Source organism: Bos grunniens, chromosome 24, assembly GCF_055505025.1.
Source record: "Bos grunniens cultivar Pamir isolate PY7600 chromosome 24, Bosgru_T2T1.0, whole genome shotgun sequence".
Classification (NCBI taxonomy): Eukaryota; Metazoa; Chordata; class Mammalia; order Artiodactyla; family Bovidae; genus Bos; species Bos grunniens.
Genome location: NC_141188.1, coordinates 52,566,351 through 52,591,086, shown reverse-complemented (window position 1 = coordinate 52,591,086; position 24,736 = coordinate 52,566,351). Strand labels below are relative to the sequence as shown.

General features: G+C 44.8%; 1 long non-coding RNA gene across 1 annotated transcript in view; it reads right to left on the bottom strand.

The window, feature by feature from the left end:
- The window catches only part of LOC147346292 (uncharacterized), a 64,332-nt gene extending 50,040 nt beyond the window's left edge, over positions 1 to 14,292 (bottom strand). Inside the window, exons 1-2 of the long non-coding RNA XR_015154096.1 lie at positions 13,327 to 14,292; positions 7,491 to 12,036 (exon numbers count right to left, since the gene is read on the bottom strand). This is a non-coding gene — a long non-coding RNA (uncharacterized LOC147346292). The remainder of the gene's footprint in view (positions 1 to 7,490; positions 12,037 to 13,326) is intronic.
- Between the last annotated feature and the right edge of the window lie 10,444 nt (positions 14,293 to 24,736).

The window sequence follows — 24,736 nt, the reverse complement described above, 5'->3', positions numbered from 1 at the left end:
CTAAAAGGGGGCGGGGCAGCGTGGCGGTGGAGAGGTTGATCAGTTCTCCCCAGGGAAATCTGTATACACATAGACGCATAAATGTAAAATTGCAGTAGCTATAACTTTTCAAATTGAATTTTCAAGCACCTCCCACCCACAGTAGAAAAAGCCTGCAACTATGTTCTCTCTCTCCATCTTTAGAGCTCATGTTATTGCCTCCCAGCTTAATGATACTTCTGAATAAAATTTGGAAATTTCTCCTGTTGAATCAAACATCACTCATGAAGGACCTGTGAAATGAATCCCTCTACTCCACACCTGAGTTAATCATCCCCACCCCACCAACCCACATTAACTAGTCTCAACAGGCTATTTTTCTGTCCTCTCTTCGAATAATTCAAATCAGACCAGTGACAATTTTAGGGTCGAAGGAGAAAGGAGAAAACTGGATGGGAAGCAATTTGTGGCAAAGAAGTGGAAGTTTTCCTGGGGCCATGTGAAGGAGAATAGAGATGGGAAACTGCACAGATTTAACTTTCCGAAGAAACCAAGGGAGAGTTGGTGAATATCTTCTTTTGAGAAGCTCTTTCCCAACACAGTGACAAATCCATTCTCTTTAACTTGATCCCAGCAGGGAGACATCACTGACGCCACTTTCAACAGATGGAAACACTCCACCTGCTTCAAGCATACACTACAGCCTAAATACTACTGTTTCTCATGTGTCTTGTTAAAGCATTCTGTACACTTAAGTCCCACGCAATTATACAGTGTGTTTCCTTCTGGGAGCTCAAGGCCCTTGATGAAGCACTTAATGCTTTACAAAGTGATTTCCTGGCTTCCTCTCTGAAGTTCGGGTATTACGGCAGCTGTCAGATCTACACTGGCCTATCCTTGTTTTCCTCTCATGGATCAGACAGCTCTTGTTACATTCTTCGGGCTTGCCAGGTGGTGCAGTGGTGACTGGCCAATGTAAGAGACGTAGATGTGGGTTTGATCCCTGGGTTGGGAACACCTCCTAGAGTAGAAAATGGCAACCCACTTCCAGGATTCTTGCCTCGGAAATTCTATGAACAGAGGACCTGGCAGGCTACCATCCATGAGGTCCTGAAGAGTCAGACATGACTGAGCATGCACGGATGGCTTGGCATGCCGTGGTCACGTTCTTTTGTCCCTCCTTCTACCCCAACCATTGCTAGAAACTAGCATCCTGGGAGTGTTTGTGGATAGGCCTTACCTCAGCTGCACTGAAGACTCTTGCTTTCTATCCTGGGCTCCTCTGACAGGTGGTGAGTGATGCCCTAGAGCATGAGCAACTTTAAAGTAGAAGGAAGTTAACCCCACATGGTTTTATCACTGGGGCATGTGAGCTAATTAAATGAAGGCACTCTCTGTGGGGCAAACCATTGCTTCTCAAATGTGAACATGTGTAAGTGTCATCTGAAGACTTTGTTAAAATACAACACCCTGGTCCCCTCCCCACCAGATGTCTTGATTCAGGAGATCAAGGAGGGGGGCATGCATTTGCACATATAACCCAGTCAAGGTGAGGCCAGTGCAGCTCATTCAAGGGCCACACTTAGAGAACCAGCCTGTCCTGTAGTCTATCTGCTCCCCAAAGGCTCCCAGAACAGTCATGTGTCAGCCACCACCAGGAATGACCAACCCTTCCTGTGCTTCTGCATTGCCTTTCCCCAGGCCTTTGCTCCTGCTTCCTAGAATCACTTCTCAAACGCAAACATCCCTATCTCAGGCTCCACTTTCAAAGGAGACCCAGACAAAGGCATAGACCCTTTAACCCCACTTGCCTTCAGGACTCCTGTGGCACCCCATCTGCCCTTGTTCCCCTGGACAATGTGGATATGAAACCTGACTTCCTATTGCAGCAATGAAGTGTGATCAGAACTAACAACTTGATTCAGCTCTTTAAGCCAGTAGGGCTTCTTTGAGATCAGACATTCAAGGAAAGTTTGTGCTTTTAAGTCAAACAGTTTGGTTTTCTAATTTTTTTTATGAGACTTCCATGATGTCCACAAGCTTACCAAGATTTCCCAACATTTTCCAGAGAATCCCTCATTGCATCAGGGAGTAACACATAGGTTTGGGGGTTTTAATGTTTCCTTGTTAAGTGCCTATGCAGTGTCATTCCTCTCTCCTAAATAATAGCACCTGTGCTTTCCTGGTGGTCCAGAGGCTGAGAGTCCCTGTGGCAATGCAGGGGACGTGGGTTTGATCCCTGGTCCGGGAAGATTCCACATGCTGCAAGGCAGCTAAGCCCCTGGAACAACTACTGAGCCCATGTGCTACAACTACTGAAGCCCGCAGGCCTGGAGTCTGTGCTCTGCAACGAGAGAACCCGTCATGAGCAGCCCCTGCAACGAAACCAAGAGGAGTCCCCACTCACAGCAACTGAAGAAAGCCCATGAGCAGCAACAGAGGCCCAGAGTAGCCAAAAATAAAATGAATAAATAAAAACTAAACAACAGCACCTGTGCTTATGCAACGTGCCCAGCCCCAGGGCATGACTCTCAATGGCCTAATGCCGTCATGACTACATATAGCACTCAAAGTGTTAGTTGCTCAGCCAGGTCCAGCCATTTGCAACCCCATGGACTATAGCCTGATAGGCTCCTCCATTCATGGAATTCTCCATTCATGGAATGCAAGAATGCTGGAGTGGGTGGGTAGCCATTCCCTTCTCCAGGGGATCTTCCCAACCTAGGGATTGAACACAGGTTGCATATTCTTTACGACCTTAGCCTCCCTGACTAATATACAGACCATTGCCTAATGCTCATTTCCCAGCCTTTCTGCTGCTGGAGCGTGTGTGGCCCATCAGAAACCAAAGGAAGTTTGGGAGTGCTGCTGAGAAATGTTTATCTCCCTTGAAAGAAGGAAAAATCATACAAGGACATTTTTATGTTGCCTCCGTGGTTGCCTCACTGCTTCTGGCCTTTGAATGAAGACCTAGCTCCTGAAGCAATGGCAGCCATCTCGTAGCCATGAGGTCACAAGCACAAAATGAAAAGCCAAACTGCCAAGGCCCGCAGGTCCGCTTAGTAAGCCATGAACTCGCTGGCTCTGGACTTTTTGCTTTATCAGATAATTGCCATTGTGGCTGCTTAAGTCAGCACTAGTCAAGTTCTTTATTTGCTTTCAGAAGTCTTCTTGGCTTCGAGGTGACAAAGGATTTGTATTTAGAATAATAAAGAACTTCCACAAATCCGTAATAATGAGACAAGCACCCCAATAAAATAGGTAAAAGATTTTAACAGGCACTTCACAAAGGAAGATACATAATGGCCAAAACACCTATTAAAAAAGTGCTCAATATGATTGTTCATCAGGGAAATGCAAATTAAAATCACAGTTAGAGATCACTACATAGCCACCTAATGCCTAAAAATTATAAAGACTGACAATACAGGTCTTGACAACATTGTAGAACAAGGGGAACTCTTCCATGGCCGGTGGAGTGGAAATGGTGCAGCTCTTCTGACCAACGGCCGTTTCTAACAAACTTGGATGTCTGTCTATACCGCAGGACTGCTGCTGCTGCTGCTAAGTGGCTTCAGTCGTGTCCGACTCTGTTCGACCCCACAGACGGCAGCCCACCAGGCTTCGCTGTCCCTGGGATTCTCCAGGCAAGAACACTGGAGTGGGTTGCCATTTCCTTCTCCAATGCATGAAAGTGAAAAGTGAAAGTGAAGTCGCTCAGTCGTGTCCAACTCTTCGAGACCTCATGGACTGCAGCCTACCAGGCTCCTCTGTCCATGGGAGTTTCCAGGCAAGAGTACTGGAGTGGGGTGCCATTGCCTTCTCCGATACCAGGACAGTTTTAGCCAAACCACAGCACTGCAGCCAAAACCACTCGTTTTGCTCAGGCCTGGACAGGACAAACTCTGCTACTCCAGCAGAGCCAGACTCTCCTACCTCCAATCTCACCCATTCGTGTTGCCACCTCAAGTTGCGTCTTTTATCCTTTAGTGTTTCATGTGTGCTAACCCCTCGTGAATTCAAAGATGGTCTTGAAATCATTCTTGCCTAATGGATAGATTGACTTATTTTTGGAACCCAAAATTAGTTACTTAGGCTGACAGTGAAAGATGTAGCTATGGAGATCAGTAGTAAAGGTATTTTATTTTAGAACTTCTCTAAATAAGCTAGGACTTGTGATAAACACATCACTTTATAACCTCATAACTCTTTATTAAGTAAATAGGCATTGTATAGATTATAAATAAACATGTGTTGATATGTATTGATTTTCTAGTTAAGGCTTCAAAGAATAAATACTAAGATCTATAGATAGCTCTCCTCTGCATATACACACACACACACACATACACCCCCCCAACCACATATACATTCCCTCAATTCTCCCTTTCCATGTAAAAGCAAAAAGCATAGAAGAAGTTATCAAATAGAAAATACTGATGATGCTGGAGCAAAAAGGTGTAATTAAAGGAACAACATCTCTGCATAGAGACTAGGGCAAGGAATACTCTTCACAGTGCACATGTGAAGAGTCTAAACTAAGCATTAATACACTGTCCACGAAACAGGCAAAGATGGCTCAGCAAATGGATAAAATGTGGGTAGGTTAGTATATCGGCTTCCCTGGTGGTTCAGTTGGTAAAGAATCTGCCTGCAATGCAGGAGCTGCTGCTGCTAAGTCAATTCAGTCGTGTCTGACTCTGTGCGACCCCAGAGACGGCAGCTCACCTGGCTCCCCCGTCCCTGGGATTCTCCAGGCAAGAACACTGGGGTGGGTTGCCATTTCCTTCTCCAATGCTTGAAAGTGGAAAGTGAAAGTGAAGACGCTCAGTCGTGTCCGACTCCTAGCGACCCCATGGACTGCAGCCTACCAGGCTCCTCCGTCCATGGGATTTGCCAGGCAAGAGTACTGGAGTGGGAGACCAGGGTTCAATCCCTGGATCAGGAAGATCCCCTGGAGAAGGAAATGGCAACCTACTCCAGTATCCTTGCCTGGAGAATTCCATGGGCAGAGGAACCTTGCAGGCTACAGTCTGTGGGATCGCAAAGAGGCCAACATGACTGAGTGACTAATAACAACAAGTTAATATGTATGGTGGAGAGAGGACCAGGAGGTTCCCCTGGCATTGCTTCTATTTTCTAAATAAAATAAGAAGCAAAGGCACTGGTATATGTTATGGGAAGGAAATGTTTGAGGTTTGAAGAATAGAGAAGATGCCATTTGAAAGAGGGGAAGTATGAGTCAATTGGGGAAATACAGTACTGGGTTGACCAAAAAGTTTGTTCAGGTTTTTCTGTAAGATGGTATAGAAAAGCCCATATGAATTTTTTGGTCAATTCAACATAAAGTCTGGGTAGTTTCAAAAACCTCCTCAAGACTAGCAGTCCTGGATTCTTCAATGTGTATCTTACTCAGTTAAAACCATTCAGTATGTATATTATTTGAGATTGAGTATATTTGTGAGTAATATATAAACACAAGATAACAATGTATAAACCAATTGCATCAGTTTTCTATTACTGACATTACAAATTATCAACTCAAAACAACACTAATATGTTATCTTATGATTCCATAGATGCAAAGTCCAAAATGGGTCTTGAGGGTAAAAATCAAGTGTTGATGGGTTGCATTCAATTCCAGAGAATCTAAAGGAGAATCCGTTTTCCTGCCCTTTCCAGCTTCTCTCATCCTCTCCCTCCATCATCAAAGCCTGAAATACTACGTTTCTCTGTCCCAACTTCCATCCTCACACCTTTCTCTCTGACTGATTACAGCTGGGAAAATTATCAATTTTAAAGATTCATGTGATCAGATTGGACCCACCTGAATAATCCAGGGTCCTCTCATCAAGGCCCTTAATTTAACCACATCTGCAAAGTCCCGTTGGCCAAGGTAAGTGAAAGTGAAAGTGAAGTCGCTCAGTCGTGTCCGACTCTTTGCGACCCCGTGGACTGTAGCCCGCCATGCTCCTCTGTCCGTGGGATTTTCCAGGCAAGTGTACTGGAGTGGGTTGTCATTACCTTCTCCAGAGGATCTTCCTGACCCAGGGATCGAACCCAGGTCTCCCACCTTGTAAGCAAGACGCTTTACCGTCTGAGCCACCAGGGAAGGAAATATATTCATAGGTTTTTGAGATAAGGGAATAGACATCGTTAGGAATCATTATTCTGACTAGCACAACATGACGAAAGTTCATTTTGCTCTGACATGGGGTCCAGAAACGGGAGGTCTAGGTCTCCAGTGCATGATGATCACTGTGATCATCAGGACCCAACCTCTGCTTTCTCAACACATGACCTCATTGCCTAAGACAGGTGCTCGGGTTCCAGCCCTCACAAATGTGTTCTTTCCAGGAAAGGAAAAAAGCTATAGGTGTTCTCACACACATATACCCTTTCCTTGGGAACATTTCCCTACAAATTTATAAAACAGCTCTGCTTTCATCTCAATGGGCATTTGAGATGCCCACTTTTCCATGCAATCAGCTAAAATTGAAGTGTGATTTTACTAAGGGAAAAAACAGAGAAAGGGCTACTAGTGTAGAAAATTAAAAGCTTCTTCACAGCACGACTGAGTGGTTTCACCTCAGCTGATCTCAAGCTTGTTATTGGATAGAATCTGGGTGAAGGTTTTACCAGGCAAGTGCATAAGAGGGAGAAAGATCAAGCTAGCTGATGATATACACAAAGGCATGATAATAATCATGAATCATGGGATTCAAGTCCATAAAGACAATGAAAGTCACTCAGTTGGGTCCGACTCTTTGCCCTCTATGGACTATATAGAATTCTCCAGGCCAGAATACTGGAGTGGGTAGCCTTTCCCTTCTCCAGGGGATCTTTCCAACCCACAGATCAAACCCAGGTCTCCCACATTGCAGGCAGATTCTTTACCAGCTGAGCCACAAGGGAAGCCCAAGAATACTGGAGTGGGTAGCCTCTCCCTTCTCCAGGGGATCTTCCCAACCCAGGAATCGAGCCGGGGTCTCCTGCATTGCAGGTGGATTCTTTACCAACTGAGCTATCAGGGAATAAACACAATAAGTGACAATAAATAAGACACTATAAGGGTGATAGGTGGTGAGAAAGTACTAGGGTTATTACATTTGAAAGGAATGATTTGGAGAATGATTTGAAATTTGGAACAAGAAGCAAGGATGACAAGGAAGGCATATATTCTCCTTCTGGGCACAGAAGAATGAGGCAAGAATGAAGGAATGAAATGAATGTAGGAAGAAAGACAGCCATCACTGAGGAGGGACAAAAATAAAGAAGCGTTCTCAGCAAAGAACCTGATTTCAAAGCAAGGAGGTAAAGGGAACACTCTAAGAGACGTTTGCAGATCTAAAGGATCTTGATTACAACTGAGGCGGCCAGATTGTTAACTTGACAAACTGGAACAATTCTGAAAATGAAGTGGAATTCTGTTGTCACAAGACAACAGGCATGACCTGGGCCTGTCCCAAGCAAACTACAATGTATCGTCATCCCACTTGCGACTGACTTACAGTGACACGTCTTCTACAACCGAAGAACACCGGATGCCAGCTTGCCCTCTCTCTGCCGCTGGCATCAGACCTGGAGTTGCTTCTACCGTCACCTGTGCTGCCAGAACGGCTTCTCCTCTGCCCACTCTGTGCTTCCTTAGCAGTGATTCAAAGCCTCGGTGGGGGCTGGGGAAGGTGTGTCTGATTGGCTGAGCCTAGATCACAATGCCACGCTAGCTGCAAAGGAGACGGGGAAAGGATCTGGTCTTTTCGGTTTGCTACCCGGCCACCTTCTCAAGCAGGATTCTGCCTCCTGCTATGATGTGTGAAATGAGGGACTCCTCAAACATTGGTGGTTTCACACTCCAGGCAGTCAAAGCAGTAAATGTTCCTATTAAGTCACCAGTTCGACCTCCTTGGTTGAGGCCTTGCAAAAACATCCTCTGGGTCTTTTTATTTAATCTTATAAGACATGATTAGGATTTCAATCTAGGAATATTTGATTAAATGATATAGATTCAGTCAGAGCACATTTACTACTAATATGGCAATAATCTCACATTGGAAGAGATGATTGTGAGCAATAAATTCACTTTCTAAAATGCCAATTTTATGCAAATAAAATACATTTGAAACGAATTAGCTCAAAGCCACTGACATTTTCTAATACAATATGAATGATTTAAATTATTCATAATTGGTGTTACAGAAGGCTTGAAGTTTTCATGGGTTTTTCCATAAAACGTGTTATGACTTTGTGCCTCCCTGTCTATCTGTGAAGAGTGTGGCTAAGGCTGCTCAGAGCTCTTAGCGAGTCCTCCAATCAACCTCCCAGATAGGGTACAGCTGTTCTCTTTGACCACAAGCATACATGGGGATGATTTTCTTAAATACAAGCAGATACCTGTTAACGTTAAAGCAATGTGTCAAATTTATTTGGCACAGTATTTGCAATATGGAACTTATTCCCAGGTGGCGCTAGTGGTAAAGAACCTGCTTGCCACTGCAGCAGACATAAGAGATGCGTTTGATCCCTGGGTTGGAGAGATCCCCTGGAGGAGGGCATGGCAACCCACTCCAGTATTCTTGCCTGGAGAATCCCATGGACAGAGGAGCCTGGCAGGCTGCAGTTCATAGGGTTGCACAGAGTTGGACATGACTGAAGTGACTTAGCGCGTGCACACACACACAATAACAAAATAACAATATTAGACCAGATGAATAATCTGGATGAAACCACCCCTCATTGTCTCCCTTCCCACTTTATCCAGCCCAGAGTGTCAGGGCCCTGATAGGGGTTTCTAATGATGGGGTAGCAGACCTGGGTTCATATTTGGGGCTGTTGCCATTAACTTGCTATGTGACCTGAGATGAATCACGTAACCTTTCTTAGACTTCCACTGAAAACATCTTTAGCTCCACTGTCCCCCCTCCACTTGACACACACCTAGAAAACCCCAATCCTTGTCAAACTAAAATATCTACATATCCTGAATCTTCTCTGTAACACCTGAATGTTCCTAGGGAGGGGGAAAAAAAAAACAAACACGTTTCATTATGCCAAGTCATCTTAATCTAATGACATAAATCCCAAATAAACACTAGACACTGCCAAGCAATCCTACTAAAATGTCCCTAGCAATTTCCCTTTTACATTCTCCGGAGTTATTTAACATCTTTTCTCCATCTTCTGATCTCCAGAGAATACTCAAGCTCTAGTTTAGTTCACTTTAAAAAAAGCAAATGAGCACTTCTCTCCAGGTCCTACCCACTCCAAATGTCCTTTCCATTTCTGTCCTGAATTTCAAGGCACAACCACAGGCTATATACTAGACCTTCTCCTGGCATTCAAACTATGAGGTATTATTTTAGGAATGGGGAATTCTTAATGCTATATCCCCATCAACCTGAAAAAGCCAGAAATTCCACTCTGCTACTTTTGCATGAAAGCTTTTGTTCCTGCTAAAAACACACAATCAAATCCTTTTTCAAATTTTTGAGTAAATGAAGTATGCAATGATCATGCTCATGTGGGTAAAAAGAGATACTGCATGAGAGATACTACAATAAACCAAAACATTTCACCTTTGCCGACACTGGGGTCTTTGGGGCATATACTTCCTAAGTCTGCTTGATGATGAATCAGGCTGGGGAACACATTGGTGATTTGCATGGGCTCACCTGGGGGCAGGTTGAGAGACAAGAAAGGAGGACCAGGAGAAAAGGACAGGCTTGTTTTTGTCTTTGGTAAAATCCAGGCCAGAAGACCTTAAAAAAAAAAAAGCCTCAGGTCTAACTTGGACTTGGGATGTATAGGCAGGCAAAGTGCAAGTGAAAGTTGCTCAGTCGCATCAGACTCTTTGAGACCCCATGGACTAAACAGTCCAGGGAATTCTCCAGGCCAGAATACTGGAGTGGGGAGCCTTTCCCTTCTCCAGGGGATCTTCCCAACCCAGGGATCAGACCCAGGTCTCCTGCATGGCAGGCAAATTCTTTACCAGCTGAGCCACAAGAAGCAGCTATCAGAACTAGATACTCCAGCTGGCAGAACTGAAGCTGTAACTGTGACCCAGATATGCAGGTCTCAGTGGAGGTGGAGGTCTGGCTGAATGTGAGCCAGGGAAAGTCTCAGACAAAATAGAAAAAAATTGTGTCCAATTCTCAGGCTCAGGTCCCTAGTGTCAGCCAACCTTCCCCCTATACCTGAGTCTGTGGTGTGGTCACTGAACCTAATGAATTAGGCTTCCTAAAAGGAGGAAGGGTCCCACGTGGGCTAAATGAGAGCTTTCCACTGAGTTCCACACCTCATGGGAGCTGAATGAGACTTTCCACCTCTGGTCCATCAGCTAAGCCTTTAAGGAGGAACAGGTGTAGGAGTAGATATCTGTGAGGATCACTGTTGCAAGGACTTGACCACAGTGTCAGCCTCTAGTTAGCACTGTGAGGAAGGGTGGGTCTAGTCTCTGATGTGGACAAACCTCAGTCCAGGGAGTTGCTCCCTCATCAAACCTACCTCCCCGGGCCCAGCAGAGAAGATGCAGGTGGCTGGAGAGACACTTCCCTTTGCAGAGCTCAGTGCACTCGCCCACCCTAGCCATCCCTTCTTTTATCCGTCTACCTCTCACTCACTTTTTGTATAACATAGTTTGGGGCCACTTTTCAAGTCCACAGTTGAAATCTCTCCCTTGAACGCCCATACTTCTGGTATTCACCATGCAGAAATTTCCAGTTTATGTGTCCAATTCCCATAATACCTCTTTGCCTCTGTCCCTAGGGCATCAGTGAATATTTGATTTAGAGCCACACCTTATTCAGACCTGCTGAGAACCTTTGGAAAAAGGGCGGGGGGGTTCAATCAACCCCTGACCTTTTCATGCATCTTTAAAAAGTCCTTGACCTCAAGTGGATTCCTTTCACTGCAGGAGTGTGTGTAGGTCAACTGCTTAGCATGGACTGCCAGGAAAGACTCCCTGACCTTGGGGGACCGATATCCACAGGAACTGATCTTGCTCTGCCTTTTCCTATGGAAGTTCAGCATTGTTCCATCCAGTTCTTGACTCCCAGTGTTTTCCCTGGAACTCTAATACCTGGACGCAGGAGGCAGAATGTTTGAACGTCCACTCCTAGTGGCTGGCACTGTGACAATCTTTGCTATCTTCCATGTAGTGGGAGCCCTCCCCAGGCATTGAGAACCAGTGCAAGGTTCTCTACTCGACAATTTCCAATCACATTTCATAGGCTTGAACTCATTTACGTGGCCACACTTAGATATAAAAGGGCTGATAGAGGGTAGACCTTAGGCAGCTACTTCCCAGGGAAGAATCTACATTATGGTAGAAGAGCTGGCCATCTGTGTAACTCTCTCAGAAAAAAAAAAAACAATCAGCAAACATTTGTAGAGCACTATTATAATTTTCCCAGCATAGATTTTCTTTCCGCAAATAGCACTCGCATGCACACGCCCCACAAAAAATGAGATTTGACTCCTCCCAGAGACATTTCCATTTTAACAAAAACTGAAAACTTAAACCAAAAAATATTCCAGCTCACCTGACAGCAGGCAAGGGGAGCTGAGGGGCCGCTCTGCTGCTCCGAGACCTCGGTGCAAGGAGCTCCTGCCAAGACACAGCGTCGGCCCGTCAGGCACTCCCCAGGCATGCGAACACACAGAGAGTCAAGGTGAAGAGTGCGAGAACGAAGTCACACTAATCAAAGTCCTGCAACTGGTGGGCCTCCAGCTTCTAAGGTGTTTGAATATTTGCTTAAACTTTCTATAATTCATTTTCCCATTTTTCTGACATGAGAAGAAAAAGCCAAACCCCAGGGTAAGCACTGACCTGGGAGAAGTCACACTGACTCCAGAAAATCCCACGGAGAGTTATTTGTAGTCTTGAACTATGATGTGTTCTTTGGATCCAGGAAAATACTTGTTGCCACCTCCCTCCCATCAGTAAGATATCTTTATTAAACGTCTGTAAGTATTGGAGTATGGATCGGGTCTTTCCTTGGTTGGATGTGGGGGAGGTGCTGGCTCAGGCTCCTCTTCGGCCAAAGGAATGTCTGGAACCTAAGGATGAGATTAATGAAGATTAAAGACACAGCATTGTTAAAAAGGCAATCTGAAGTCAGGGCACTCAATTAAGACATGCTCCTTTGCCCCTTCATTTTCCTGTGTCTTCCTCTCTCATAGGCACATCCCCACTGATTTTCTTTCCTAGACTTACTTTGTACCACAGGAAAAATGAGTGTGCTAGGAAGGAAACTCAATATGCCTGACTGACTAACAAAGCAATGAAAAGCCAACAGAAGACTATCTGTACAGAAGACAGTAGAATGTACCCAAAGCAAATGGTTAATCAAAGCCTGACTCTCAGCATCCATCCTCAGACAGCCCAGAAAGATTTAAGTCAAAGATGTTGATGCTGTTTTGCCTTGAGAGCCCCTGACCCATCAGAAAATCAATGCAGGTCTACAAACAAACAAAAAGCAACCTAGTTCTTTATTTTCCCTGGAGAAATAGTAAGTATTCAATTCACCTGCTTCCTAAATTATAAATAAGGAGACCATGGAACAATTCAATAAAGATATAACAGGAAAAAAAAAAAAGATTTGTAAGACAAAAAAAAGACAAGTTTTCTCTATTATAACACTTCCCTCCAAAGCTAATTAGCTTTCTATTTTTCCTGACTCTTAGATCTACTTTAACCTTCTAACACAGTGGCTGTTAACCAGACAATGCATACCAGAATTATCTGTGGAAAGTAGCAAAAATGTGTGTCATGAGCCTCTCACAAGATTTTGATTCACTAGGACTTTGTCATCTATGTACAAAGATAACTGACATTTATCTTTGTCATGTACACAATGTCCTGGTTCAGACCTCAGTTTTATCTTATGCTGTCAATAAGGAGGCCTCCCTAGTCAGAAAGGGATAAAGCATTCTAATTCTCTACCTTAATCAATATGCTTAGCCATGTGACTTGATTTAGCCAATGAAACGTGGGCAAAGTGAGATATGTCACTTTGGGTAAAAGAGGCAGCTCATGGTTCAGCAGCAGCAGCAGCAGCATTGTTCATAAGCTTCGTTCTCTCTCTCACCGTGACTAGTATATCCCAGTAGCGTCCACCCGGTCCTCCTGGATCCCACGGTGAAGAAGAGACGCAACTGACCCACAGTGAATGGGTAGCAAGAGTAGAAAATAAACCTTTGCTTTGTAAGTCACTGAGATCTGGGGATTGTTTGTTACTGCAACACCATCTAGCCTATTCTGATTATGTCCCCAAATGAAGTCAGTGTTGTATCTCCTTCACAAGGAAGAAGGCTCCTGCCTTTGCTTAAGTAAAGGAGGAAACTCACCCTTATTAGAAGAAACTAGCACTTCATGACTACTTCCTGCTTGGTACTTTATATGTGGTGTCTTTTCAGTGTTTTATCCTAACGGCCCTGTGAGGAAGAAAGTATTATGCTTATTACAAATAAGGCAGCTCTGACTCAGAAAAGTTAAGTAATATCCCAAGATTGGTAACAAATGACCGATCTTAGATTTGAACCTAACCACTCATGTCTAACTCTCAAGTCCATACTCTTCATCCCAGAAAGTCATGCAAAATACACCTACTTCCATCTTTCTGCCTCTTATTTTTCTGCTCTACCAGTGTTTCTGTTCATGATATCAGAAAGAAGGTTCAGGACAAAAAGGAGAACTGGGAGTGAATGTCTCAGAAAGTAAGAAAGGGGATATGAACCCTGCATGAGCTGCAGTGGGAGGCACTCTGTCAGGGGCACCTGCGACAGGCCTCCGAGCTCGGCTTTGCAACAGACAACTGTTGGCGGTGTGTCTCACATGCCAGCAAAGCAAATGCTGATATTTTAAAGAAAATGAAATTATTAATGCAAATTGCATTAAGGTGTAAGCCAGTTTATTTCAGAGATTATAGCTGATTATAAAACATACTTGAAGAGCTTTGATTTCTTGTTCAAGGAATTACATATTTATAACCCCTTTAAAAATAAATTGTCAGGCAGTGTCATGCTGGGTTCTGAGTCTCCATTATTCCCAAAATAAACATGGGAGTGCAGCCCAGAGCAAGTCACAAAGGGCCCCCAGGAGCAGGGCTGCGTCGTGATCACGCCAGAGGCAGACCACGAAGCTGCCTGCTCGTTCAGCTCACTCGCTGAGCCCTGTGCTGTGGACCAGAGTGAGGACACTCCTCCCCAGCGTAATATGACCTAAAACCCAAAGGTTACACAGTTCTTCAGATAACACAACACGACACACATTTACACTCACACACAGACACACACACTCTCAGTGTATAAAATGCGATGTGCCTACACAGAAATATTTACATTGCTTTACATTGTTGTAGGGGCTTCCCAGGTAACTCAGTGGTAAGGAATCCGCCTGCCAATGTAGGAGACACAGGTTCCATCATTGGATCAGGAAGATCCCCTGGAGAAGGGCATGGCAACCCACTCCAGTGTTTTTGCCTGGAGAATCACATGGACAGAGGAGCCTGGTAGGGTTACAGCCCATGGGGTCACAAAAGAGTCGGACATGACTTGGCGACTAGAAAACCACAACATTGCTGTGAGAGAAGCTTCTACAACATAGCAGCACAGCAGGACAGGGGCTTGTCGGGCACCCGCCCGCCTCCCCAGGCCACAGCGCCCTGGCCCGTGCGGTTTGTCCCTGACTGAGGTGTCCTACCCTTTCTTGTCTCATTCCTCTGTTCCCCACTCACCCACCTTTCATCTCTGGGTTTTATCTTTTTCCAGTCCTTTACCTGGGCTTTCCTGGGCTCAGATGGTAAAGAATATGCCTGCAATATGGGAGACCCAAGTTCGATCCCTGGATTGGGAAGATCCCCTGGAGGAGGGCATGGCAACCCACTCTAGTATTCTTGCCTGAAGAATCCCATGGACAGAGGAACCTGGTGGGCTACAGTCCATGGGGTCGCACAGAGTCAGACACGACTGAGCGACTAACACTTTCACACTTCCAGTCCTTTACCTACTTTACCAACCTGACTCTCCTGATCTCATTCATAAGCCTCATCACATGAAAGAATCTGTCACAGAGCCCCTCTCTCCAGGAATGGGCACATCAGGCATTTCATGAGCATTGTCAGTTCAGTTCAGTCACTCAGTTGTGTCCGACTCTTTGCAACCCCATGGACTGCAGCACACCACACCTCCCTGTTTATCCAAACTTATGTCCATCGAGTCAGTGATGCCATCCAACCATCTCCTCTGTTGTCCCTTTCTCCTCCCACCTTCAATCTTTCCCAGCATCAGGGTCTTTTCAAATGAGTCAGTTCTTCACATCAGGTGGTCAAAGTATTGGAGTTTCAGCTTCAGCATCAGTCCTTCCAATGAATATTCAGGACTGATTTCCTTTAGGATTGACTGGTTGGATCTCCTTGCAATCCAAGGGACTCTCAAGAGTCTTCTTCAACACCCCAGTTTAAAAGCATCAGTTCTTTGGTGTTCAGCTTTCTTCATGGTCCAACTCTCACATCCATACATGACCACTGGAAAAACCATAGCCTTAACTAGACGGATCTTTGTTGGTAAAGTAATGTCTCTGCTTTTTAATATACTGTCTAGATTAGTCATAACTTTTCTTCCAAGGAGCAAGCGTCTTTTAATTTCATGGCTGCAGTCACCATCTGCAGTGATTTTAGAGCCCCAAAAACCAAAGTCTTGTCAATGAACATTGTCTTCTGGATGCAATTTCAAGCACCTGACAGCAGGGAAGGAAGAGGATTGAGGAAAAGCCTAGAGTCTCTCACTCCCTTCTCCAGTCCCCAAAGCCTCTACCATTTAGTAGGTCTCAGATTCCCCAAATGCAAGCAGTGCTTTGATTCTGTTGAAGGAAGCCAAGTGAACAGAGAGGAGTGAACCATTGTAAGTCAGCTTGCTGACAGAGAAACTGCCAAGGTAGGGAGCTGCGCCTTGGACCGTCTTCTGTCTGGGATGAACCGTGCTTTGCCTTGATGTGAACTCTCACTATCTCAGGCTCCCCAACTCTGTTTTCCTGCCAGTGTTTTCGTTTCTTTTACTAACCACTATCTGTCTGAAACCTTTCTCTAAAATCCAGGTTGAAGATCCCCTCTGTATGAAATATTCTCTGATTATCCTCATTTCTCTGTGCTTTCCGTCTTTTTTGGAAGCTCCTTCCACACTGCCCTTCTGGGATCTGCGTTTCAGTATTTAATTATACAACATTTGCTATTGTATATTAGGTGTTTCCCATTAGGACACCATAGACCATTCCTGGAGTAGACACATGGAGATTTGTTATCTACACAGCATTCCTCCCTAAGAGAAACTTGCCCTCCAACTTTCTAAGATAATTCTGCTCTATCCTTTTGGTTGAGCTGGGTTAGTTCTGCCACCCAAATTGGACATAAGACCCAGATTTATCAAATTAGTAAAATGACCCTCTCCCCAGTGAGTGGTTCTCAGATGAAAAGTACACTAAGCCAAGATCCCTTCTGGAGCCATCATCCAAGAGGATTCAGGACCTGTAACAACAGTTGGCTCTGAGACTGCCAGCAGTCATGCCAATCCATGATGAAATCCAAAGCAAGGGTTTCACTGAGATAAGGGAAGAGAGAGAATAGTGCTCAGTATCTCTGGACCAGCCAGTCAGTCAGTTCAGTTGCTCAGTCGTGTCCAACTCTTTTTGACCCCATGGACTGCAGCACGCCAGGCTTCCCTGTCCATCACCAACTCCCAGAGCTTACTCAAACTCATGTCCATCAAGTCAGTGATGCCATCAAACCATTGCATCCTCTGCCATCCCCTTCTCCTCCTGCCTTCAATCTTTCCCAGCATCAGGGTCTTTTCAAATTAGTTACTTCTTTGCATCAGGTGGCCAAAGTATTGGAGTTTCAGCTTCAGCATCAGTCCTTCCAATGAATATTCAGGACTTACTTCCTTTAAGATGGACTGGTTGGATCTCCTTGCAGTCCAAGGGACTCTCAAGAGTCTTCTCCAACACCACAGTGCAAAAGCATCAATTCTTCTAAGCTCAGCTTTTTTTATGGTCCAACTATCACATCCATACATGACTACTGGAAAAACGATAGCTTTGACTATATGGACTTTTGTCAACAAAGTAATGTCTCTGCTTTTTAATATGCTATCTAGGACCAGCCAGGTCTGGAGCTAAATTTACTTCCCTTGAACTTCACATTTATATTAATTAACCTTTTTTTTCTTCTTAGCTTCTGTTGACTTTCTGTCACTTGCACAGTTAAGAATTTTTACTAATACATCTTCCTAATCTAAACCAAATTATTAATGAGTGTCTTTTATTTTTCTGTGTTCTTTATTGGAAGAATGAAGTGAAAATAGCCTGGATGCCAATCCCCTATATTTGAATAGAGGAAAATAATCAAAACTATTGCCTCACTTTCTGGATAGCAATATGAGCGTGCCAGATATGTATAGTAAGTAGGATGGGGAAACACTTGTTGGGCCACTTAGAAGTAGGAAGAAGTCAAAATGTCTTTAATCCAATGATACAAGGGCTTAATATTGGGTTGGCCAAAAAATTCATTCAGGCTTTTCCATAAGATCATACAGGAAAACCCAAACAAAATTTTTGGCCAATCCAATATTTCAACACAGGTAAAGTGAAATCCATGTTACCTCTAGAACTCTCTGTTCTTCTTGAGATATTAAATGGGATTGCCTTTTAGGACTCTCAATGTGGTCAAATGAGATTACTTCCTAGGTGAATAATAAGGAAATGGGCTGTAGTTTTGGGGGCCAGAACATATTCTGATCAATCTATTGCAGCTAAGGAACACTTTTATTAATATCTGGACAAAGAATGGAGCTTTCTCATTTCCAAGACATGGAAGGACCAGGAATCCCACCTTTGCTTCTGAAGGTGGGCAGGAGAAGGCCATTCATGAAGCTGAAGATGAGCAGATCCAAACTGAGGAGTTTTCAAGGAGGAGATGCATGAGAACAGGGAGGCGCAGAGGAAAGAGAAGGGGCACTCCCAGAAGAGCCTCCATTCAAGGCCTGAGCCTGAACTACCCTTTGGAAGCATGTCTAGAGGAACTAATCCTGCTGGAGACAGGCTCCAGTCTCTGACATCTCCATGTCATAGGCCTCTAATGCTAAGAATACTTTATGATCTTCCCACAGCCTAGAGTGTTTGATCTGGTGAAGCCTTGTTGAGGTGGGTGACCATCACCTAGTCTTCCAGGGTTACAGAAACACCACAGCAGACCTCCTCCAGGCTTGTCAGGCAGTACAGTTTTGGTTCCTGGTTATTAATTCCTCTCTACTGAGGTTGGCAAAGACTATCCCTTAAGAAAAAAAAGGAAAGGACCATGCTGGATCCAGTTAATATGTTACTATGCCCAGCTATGACTACTCACTCTTCCTACTAATATTCAACACATGACCATAGAGTCAGACCTGGAGGTCTATATACTTCTTGATAATGTTTATCAGAAATTCAGCTCTCTCAAAATAAAGTTGCTTAATTGTTTGGCATTTACACTGTACAATATTATAATCTATTTATGAACTGATAACACACACACTCACCCATATACTCACAAACATACAGAGATGATTTGTTCTTAACCATCAGAAAATCATTGAAAGAAAGGAGGTCCAAAGGTTTGGAAAGGGAGGAGCAAAAAGAAAACTACTGGTGTAAAACACAGCACACAGGCAAATCAGTTTTCATGTCCTTTAAAAGCATTGCTATTTAAGTCATATTTTAATGACTAGGAAGGAATAAACTCTCTAGAAACAACAAAATTCATTGTGTGTTAGTTGCTTAGTCGTGTCTGACTCTTTGCGACTCCGTGGACGATAGCCCTCCAGGCTCCTCTGTCCATGGGAGTCTCCTGGCAAAAATACTGGAGTGGGTTGCCATTCCCTTCTCCAAGGGACCTTTTCAGCCCAGGGATCGAACCCAGGTCTCCTGCACTGCAGGCAAATTCTTTACCTTCTGAGCCATCAGGGAAGCGTTCTGGCACAACAATACTAAAAATGAGATGAGATTCAGGAAAATGACGGCTAGCCCAGAAGTTATACCCAACCAAAGCAGACAAAAAGTTTATCCGAAAGTTCCTATTTGGAAGCTACTATTCTGGTGTACTCAATCTTCAATAAATTCAACAGGAGGACGTGGATGGCGCACTGAACTACAAGCCGAAAAGTCACGAGGTTTAGTCTTATCTCTGCGACTAAATCCTTCTGTAACCTTGACTAAGTCATTCCAAATCCCCAGAAATCAAATACAGTGATGTCCAAGAGATCTTTAACTCTAACTTCCATGATTAAGTGGAAACATTTAAATTACAGGAAAAATATCTCAGACTTAAGGAAATTTTTAGTTTAACAGTAACATGTTAACTTATAAAAATCCATTGCTGATAACTGTATTGAAATTAAAAGAAAAGCTCCTATTTAATAGGCACTTATTAAATGCAAGCCCTGTATACTTATAATTTCTAATCATTACACTTCAAATAAATATTTTACTATTTCTATTTTACACATCTGGATATGGGGACTCAGAGAATTTAGGTAAATTGCCCAAGATTTAGCCAATTATTAAATGTTGGGGCCAGGATTAAAACACAGGTCTTATTTGAAAAAAAAAAAATTGCCATTTTTTTTATTGTAGTTAGCTGCCAATTCTATTATCTGCTATATAAAAATTCAAATAAAGAGCAAAAGGAAGTTTCTGAGAACTATGTGGTGACATTTCTGAAATTATATAAGAGACCATAACAAAGATGGACAGCTGTCCACCAAGAAAGTGGGCCCATCGTTGTGGGAGCATGACCAGGAGACACGGAGCCGGACACCACATTTCCCAGCACAGCCCAACTCCCTCCCAGGCAGGGCCATGCGTCTGCTTTTCCAACAGAATATGGAGGAACTCAAAACTTTCACTTACAGACCATGGCTTTTGAGACATACATGGAACTTTTACAAACCCCCTTCCCTAAAACAGGGAACTCAAGGCCATTAAGGATGTAAATGTCAATGTGGAAGGAGCCCGGGTCCCTGAATCACCAGTGTGGAGCAGATCCAGCTTGTCCTCCCTTCCAGGACTACTGAACTATTATTAATACATTAGTGAGGAAAAGAACTTTTACTATGTGAAACAGTAATATTTTTAGGGTTTGTTTGTTACATCATCTAGCGTTTCCCTAAGACAGAGTTGTCAGATGAACTAGGTAGGGAATCTCCTTATCTTTTTGCCCTACGTTCCTCTAACATGTGTTTTTGAAACTGCATGTTGAGAAGAAGTCAGGGAATTAAGGTAGGAGGATGGGGAGTTGTAAGATTGTGCCTTCAAGGATAGGGACGCGAGCTACAGAAATGGTGTATTACATTGCCCCAGCCCACTTACAAATAATCCCACCTTGGTAATCATGACACATAGATACATTTAGTAATAAAGCCTTGGTGGCTATGTTATGTACCAACACACACCCACCTTCAAAACAACCCAGCCACATCATTCGAGAGTCACTGCCCTCACAGCCCCCTTTTTGGTTCAGCCCTTTATCCGTCTTTGAAACCCATCTGACTCTCACACAAAGAACATATAAGCAGGGCCAGACCAGCCCTTCAGCAGTTCCACATCAGATTAACTTGGTTACTGAGTTTCTTAGCAATGTCATAACAAATTACCACCAACTGGGTGGCTTAAAGCAAAGTGAATTTATTCTCTTTTACAGTTCTGGAGGCTAGAAGTCTGAAACCAAAGTGAGTTGGCTCCGTCTGACTATAAAAGAGAATTTTTTCCATGCCTCTCTCCTAGCTTCTGGGGGTTGCCAGCATGCGGTAGTGGTCTTTAGCAAGGAAGCGCGTGACTCCTATCCCTGCCCCCATCTTCACACAGCCTTCTTCCCTGAGTATCTGCTTCCACATTTCCCTCTTCTTCCAAGGGCATCAGTCATATCAGATTTAACCCACTGGGGGATATTACTCTGATTATATCCCCAAAGATTCTATTTCCAACTAAGGTCACAATCACAGATTTGGGGGTTAATCTTCAACATCTATTATTGGGGGGGCACAATTCAATCTAAAGAAGCTATTAAAGCAGTTGCCAACTCATAGCCAGGTTCTTCTAACTGGCCTACTGTAATCTCTTCTCCTAAAACTAAACCTTGTTGAACAAAGGTTTTTGGAAGAAGGTTCAGATCTTGCCTTACCCTCTCATACACAGATTTAAGCCCTGTCTTTCTCTCCTGTGTTCTTCCTGGCACCAGAGTCCTAGCTTCTACAAGCCCCACAAATGTCCCTTCTTCCTTCCCCTGGGCCTCCAAAATTAGACTCCTCAACCCTTCGGCCTGTTATGATGGGCTGAAACCTTCAGCCTTGAAACCAACTTCCCATTCATCCACCCCAGCCAGCGCTGAAGGAGTCTGTGCAGAGTGTGGTATGCATGACACTGGGCAGCTCTCCGGATACTGTAATCATCCTCAGAGCCTGGCCCCAGTCAGGATATGCAATTACCACAGGCCCAAGCAGCTCAGTGGGCAGAAACCCAGGATGCTCCTCACAAGTAAGGGAGAATGAGGTGTCTATGCCCAGGTCAAGGAGGCTGGGAACCTTGGACAGCACAGCATCACTCTGGGTAACTGTCTAATCATGTCTGGGGTAAATCTGAAAGGAGACAAGTTTCCTGCTCAGCTTCTCATGTGCTTCTTCTCAGGGCAGAAACACATTTCGAGGGATGGGCATCTCTGAGCCCATGGAAGATGACATATGGGTGGAAATAGTTAAAATAGAAACACCAGACTTTTTTAAAAAACAAGGAGATACTTTAGAAATCATATTGAATTCATTTTATTTTACCAAAAAAAAAGGATCAATCTCCGTTTGCCTATTACAACCCAGGGAGTTGGAGACAGAAATAGAGAATGAAAGAGTGAAATGCCTATGGTCACTTTCCTGCCAGGTCACTGACCAGGAACTGGGCGCAGGCGAAATTACAGGTCAACCTCATTGTTTTCCAAAGCTTTAAGCAGCAGTCTCTGAATGGGAAGAGCTGACCTTGCTAGAAGGAGCCATCACACTCTCTAGTCTCCCCAGCAAACTCTGAGAGATTCCCAGCTTGGTTCCAGTTGGGAACACGCAGCCTAATGTCAGGATCCAGGAAGCCAGCTCTTCCCCATTGCTCACTGGCAGGTGGCTTTGTGTGGCAGCACCTGGCTTGGGTGGAATCGCCTGCCACCTTGCAACAGTGTTGAGAACAACGAGCAGGCTGAACAAATCTCATTCCCACGGCAGCAGATCCCACTGAGAACTCTGCCATGCTTTTCAAGATGTACTTAGAGCAGACGCGTCAGCCCCTGGGCCGAAGGGAGGCTCTCAGAGGCCGGGCTGTAATCAGAGCCCGTTCATTAGTGAGCCCGACCCTCAGGACAATCAGAGTGAGGAGTGTTCTGGCCAGTGTCGCCTGTGGTGTTCAATCAATCAGCACAACCACCACCGCAGCGGTCCCGCAGCTGCCTGCCCAACTGCCCCGTGAGGAGCTTCCGAAGAAGAACCGAGGAGCCAAAGAAAACCAAAGCCAACAAGCCAGATCCGTGTGATGGGAGGCAGCCCTGTGGGACTGGGCGGCTCTTCAGAGGGACAACGACGTGGAGCTGGACCAAGCCTGGCCCAGAGGGTCCCTAAGGCAGCCCGTCCTCTGCTCTTAAAAGAGGGGTGACATCCCAGCGCGTTGGCCCTGCAGGAAGGAGCAGGCGACACATCTGAAGGAGGGCTTCTCTGTGCCTCCATCTATCCCTGCACCTCGCTCCTGGCCCTCCCTCCAGATGCTCCCCTTTGCCAGACCGTCTCCCTTAGCCACAAGTGCCCCTCTCAGCATCACTGAGAGCCTTTCTGTGTGATGATCTTCAGTTTCCAGGAGGCCCTGTTTTACCCAGGTCTCTCTCCACCTGGAAGAGTTCAGTTTTAAAAAGCTTCATCCCCAGAGGTTTGTTAAGCAGGTGGTCCAATCAGAGGATGGGTTCACAGGGATCATCGAGGGCCCTGAGTCCAGCCTTACCATTTCCCAGAAAACTCAGGATGTTAAAATATGTTTCAATGAAGAGCTAAATGTACAACATCTGCCAGATGTGTGATACTACACGGTAAACATGAAGTCTATAACATTTGAAACATTAAGAGTAGAAATCATGAAAGTTCTGTAGAAGCTGGTAGTGGCTAAGACCATGTTACAACCCTTGGCTAGAAAAGGAGGTAATATATGAGTTTGCTAGGGCCCCCCACAACAAAGTATTGATATCAATACTACAGAAAGGAGTGGCTTAAACTGAGGGAAATTGATTCTCTCTCCCGTCTAGAGCCTAGAAGCTGGAAATCAAGGTGTCAGCAGGGTTAGCTCCTGCTGAGGGATAATTTGGTCCCTGCCTGTCTCCTTGCTTCCACTGACAGCAACAATCCCCAGCGCTCCTTGATCTACAGAAGCACTGCTCCCTTCTCTGCCTCCATCGTCACCTGGCTTCTCCTCCATCTCCTCACATCATCTCCCTCTGTGGACATGTCCTCTTCTCTTCCTCGAAGGACCCCAGTCATACTGATTTACGGTCCTCTCTCATCATATGGGGCTTCCCTGGTGGCTCCATGGTAAAGAATCCACCTGCAGTGCAGGAGATTCAGGAGACACTGGTTTGATCCCTGGGTCAGGAAGATTTCCCCCGGAGAAGGGCATGGTAACCCATTCCAGTATTCCTGCCTGGAGAATCCCATGGACAGAGGAGCCTGGCGGGCTCCATTCCATGGGGTCACAAACAGTTGGACACAACTGAATCAACTTAGCACACATGCTTGTCATATACGACCTCATGTCAAGTCAATCACACCTGCAAAGACCTTCTTTCCAAACCAGGTCACATTCACAGGTACCAGGGTTAGGATTTCAGCAGTCCTCTGGGGGATACAACACAGCTTGTAACAGGCAGAACCCTCTTTCCCACCTTCTCACTCTGAAGGATAACAGATGGTAACAGACACTGAAAGCGTGGAGTTGGTACACACACGTTTAAGCTTTGTAAGCAAACTGTGTGTTTCTCAAAACATCTATTTTCCTTGAAAATAAGATGTCAAAGGGACATCAAAGGGATGTCAAAGACAATATCCTGAGCCCCGTGTCTCTCCCTCCCAGTGCAGAACAACTAAAATCCATGTTGCTTCTTCAGAAAACCAATCTGTATGTAAAGTAATGCTAGAAATGACCAGGGAGCAGCTTTCCTCAGCCCAAATCTGATTTCACATTCACCCAAGGTTCCAGCAAAGACAACCGACGCCCACCCCACCAGCAATCGGCCACCTTTAGAGACAGCGAGATTCTCTTGGAGGAGTGTGTCTGTGTCTCTCTGTCTGTTATGAAGGACTGGAGAGGAAGAAGGTTGGAACTAAACGTAGCTTCTTTTATGGGATTTAGAAGATAGGAAAAGCCTTCCATCCCTACCCTTGAAACTTTTCTTTCTGAACCTCAACTGCCCTGATTACCACTCTCTTCAGCCTCACAGTGACTCCTTGTGGCTTTGATGATGAGATGGCTGAGCAACCAAGGCCACCTCACCCACTCAGGATTGCCCAAATGGTGACTGGCGAAACCTAGGACTTGGTGGGGTGTAGAATTTCCATTTTTTCAGGTTCAGAACTTTCTTTGACATACTTCGGCTCTGTAGAGAACTGAGATTCTTAGAAATATAACTGAGGCAAGTTTGGATGGTCTCTGGGTTTGCAG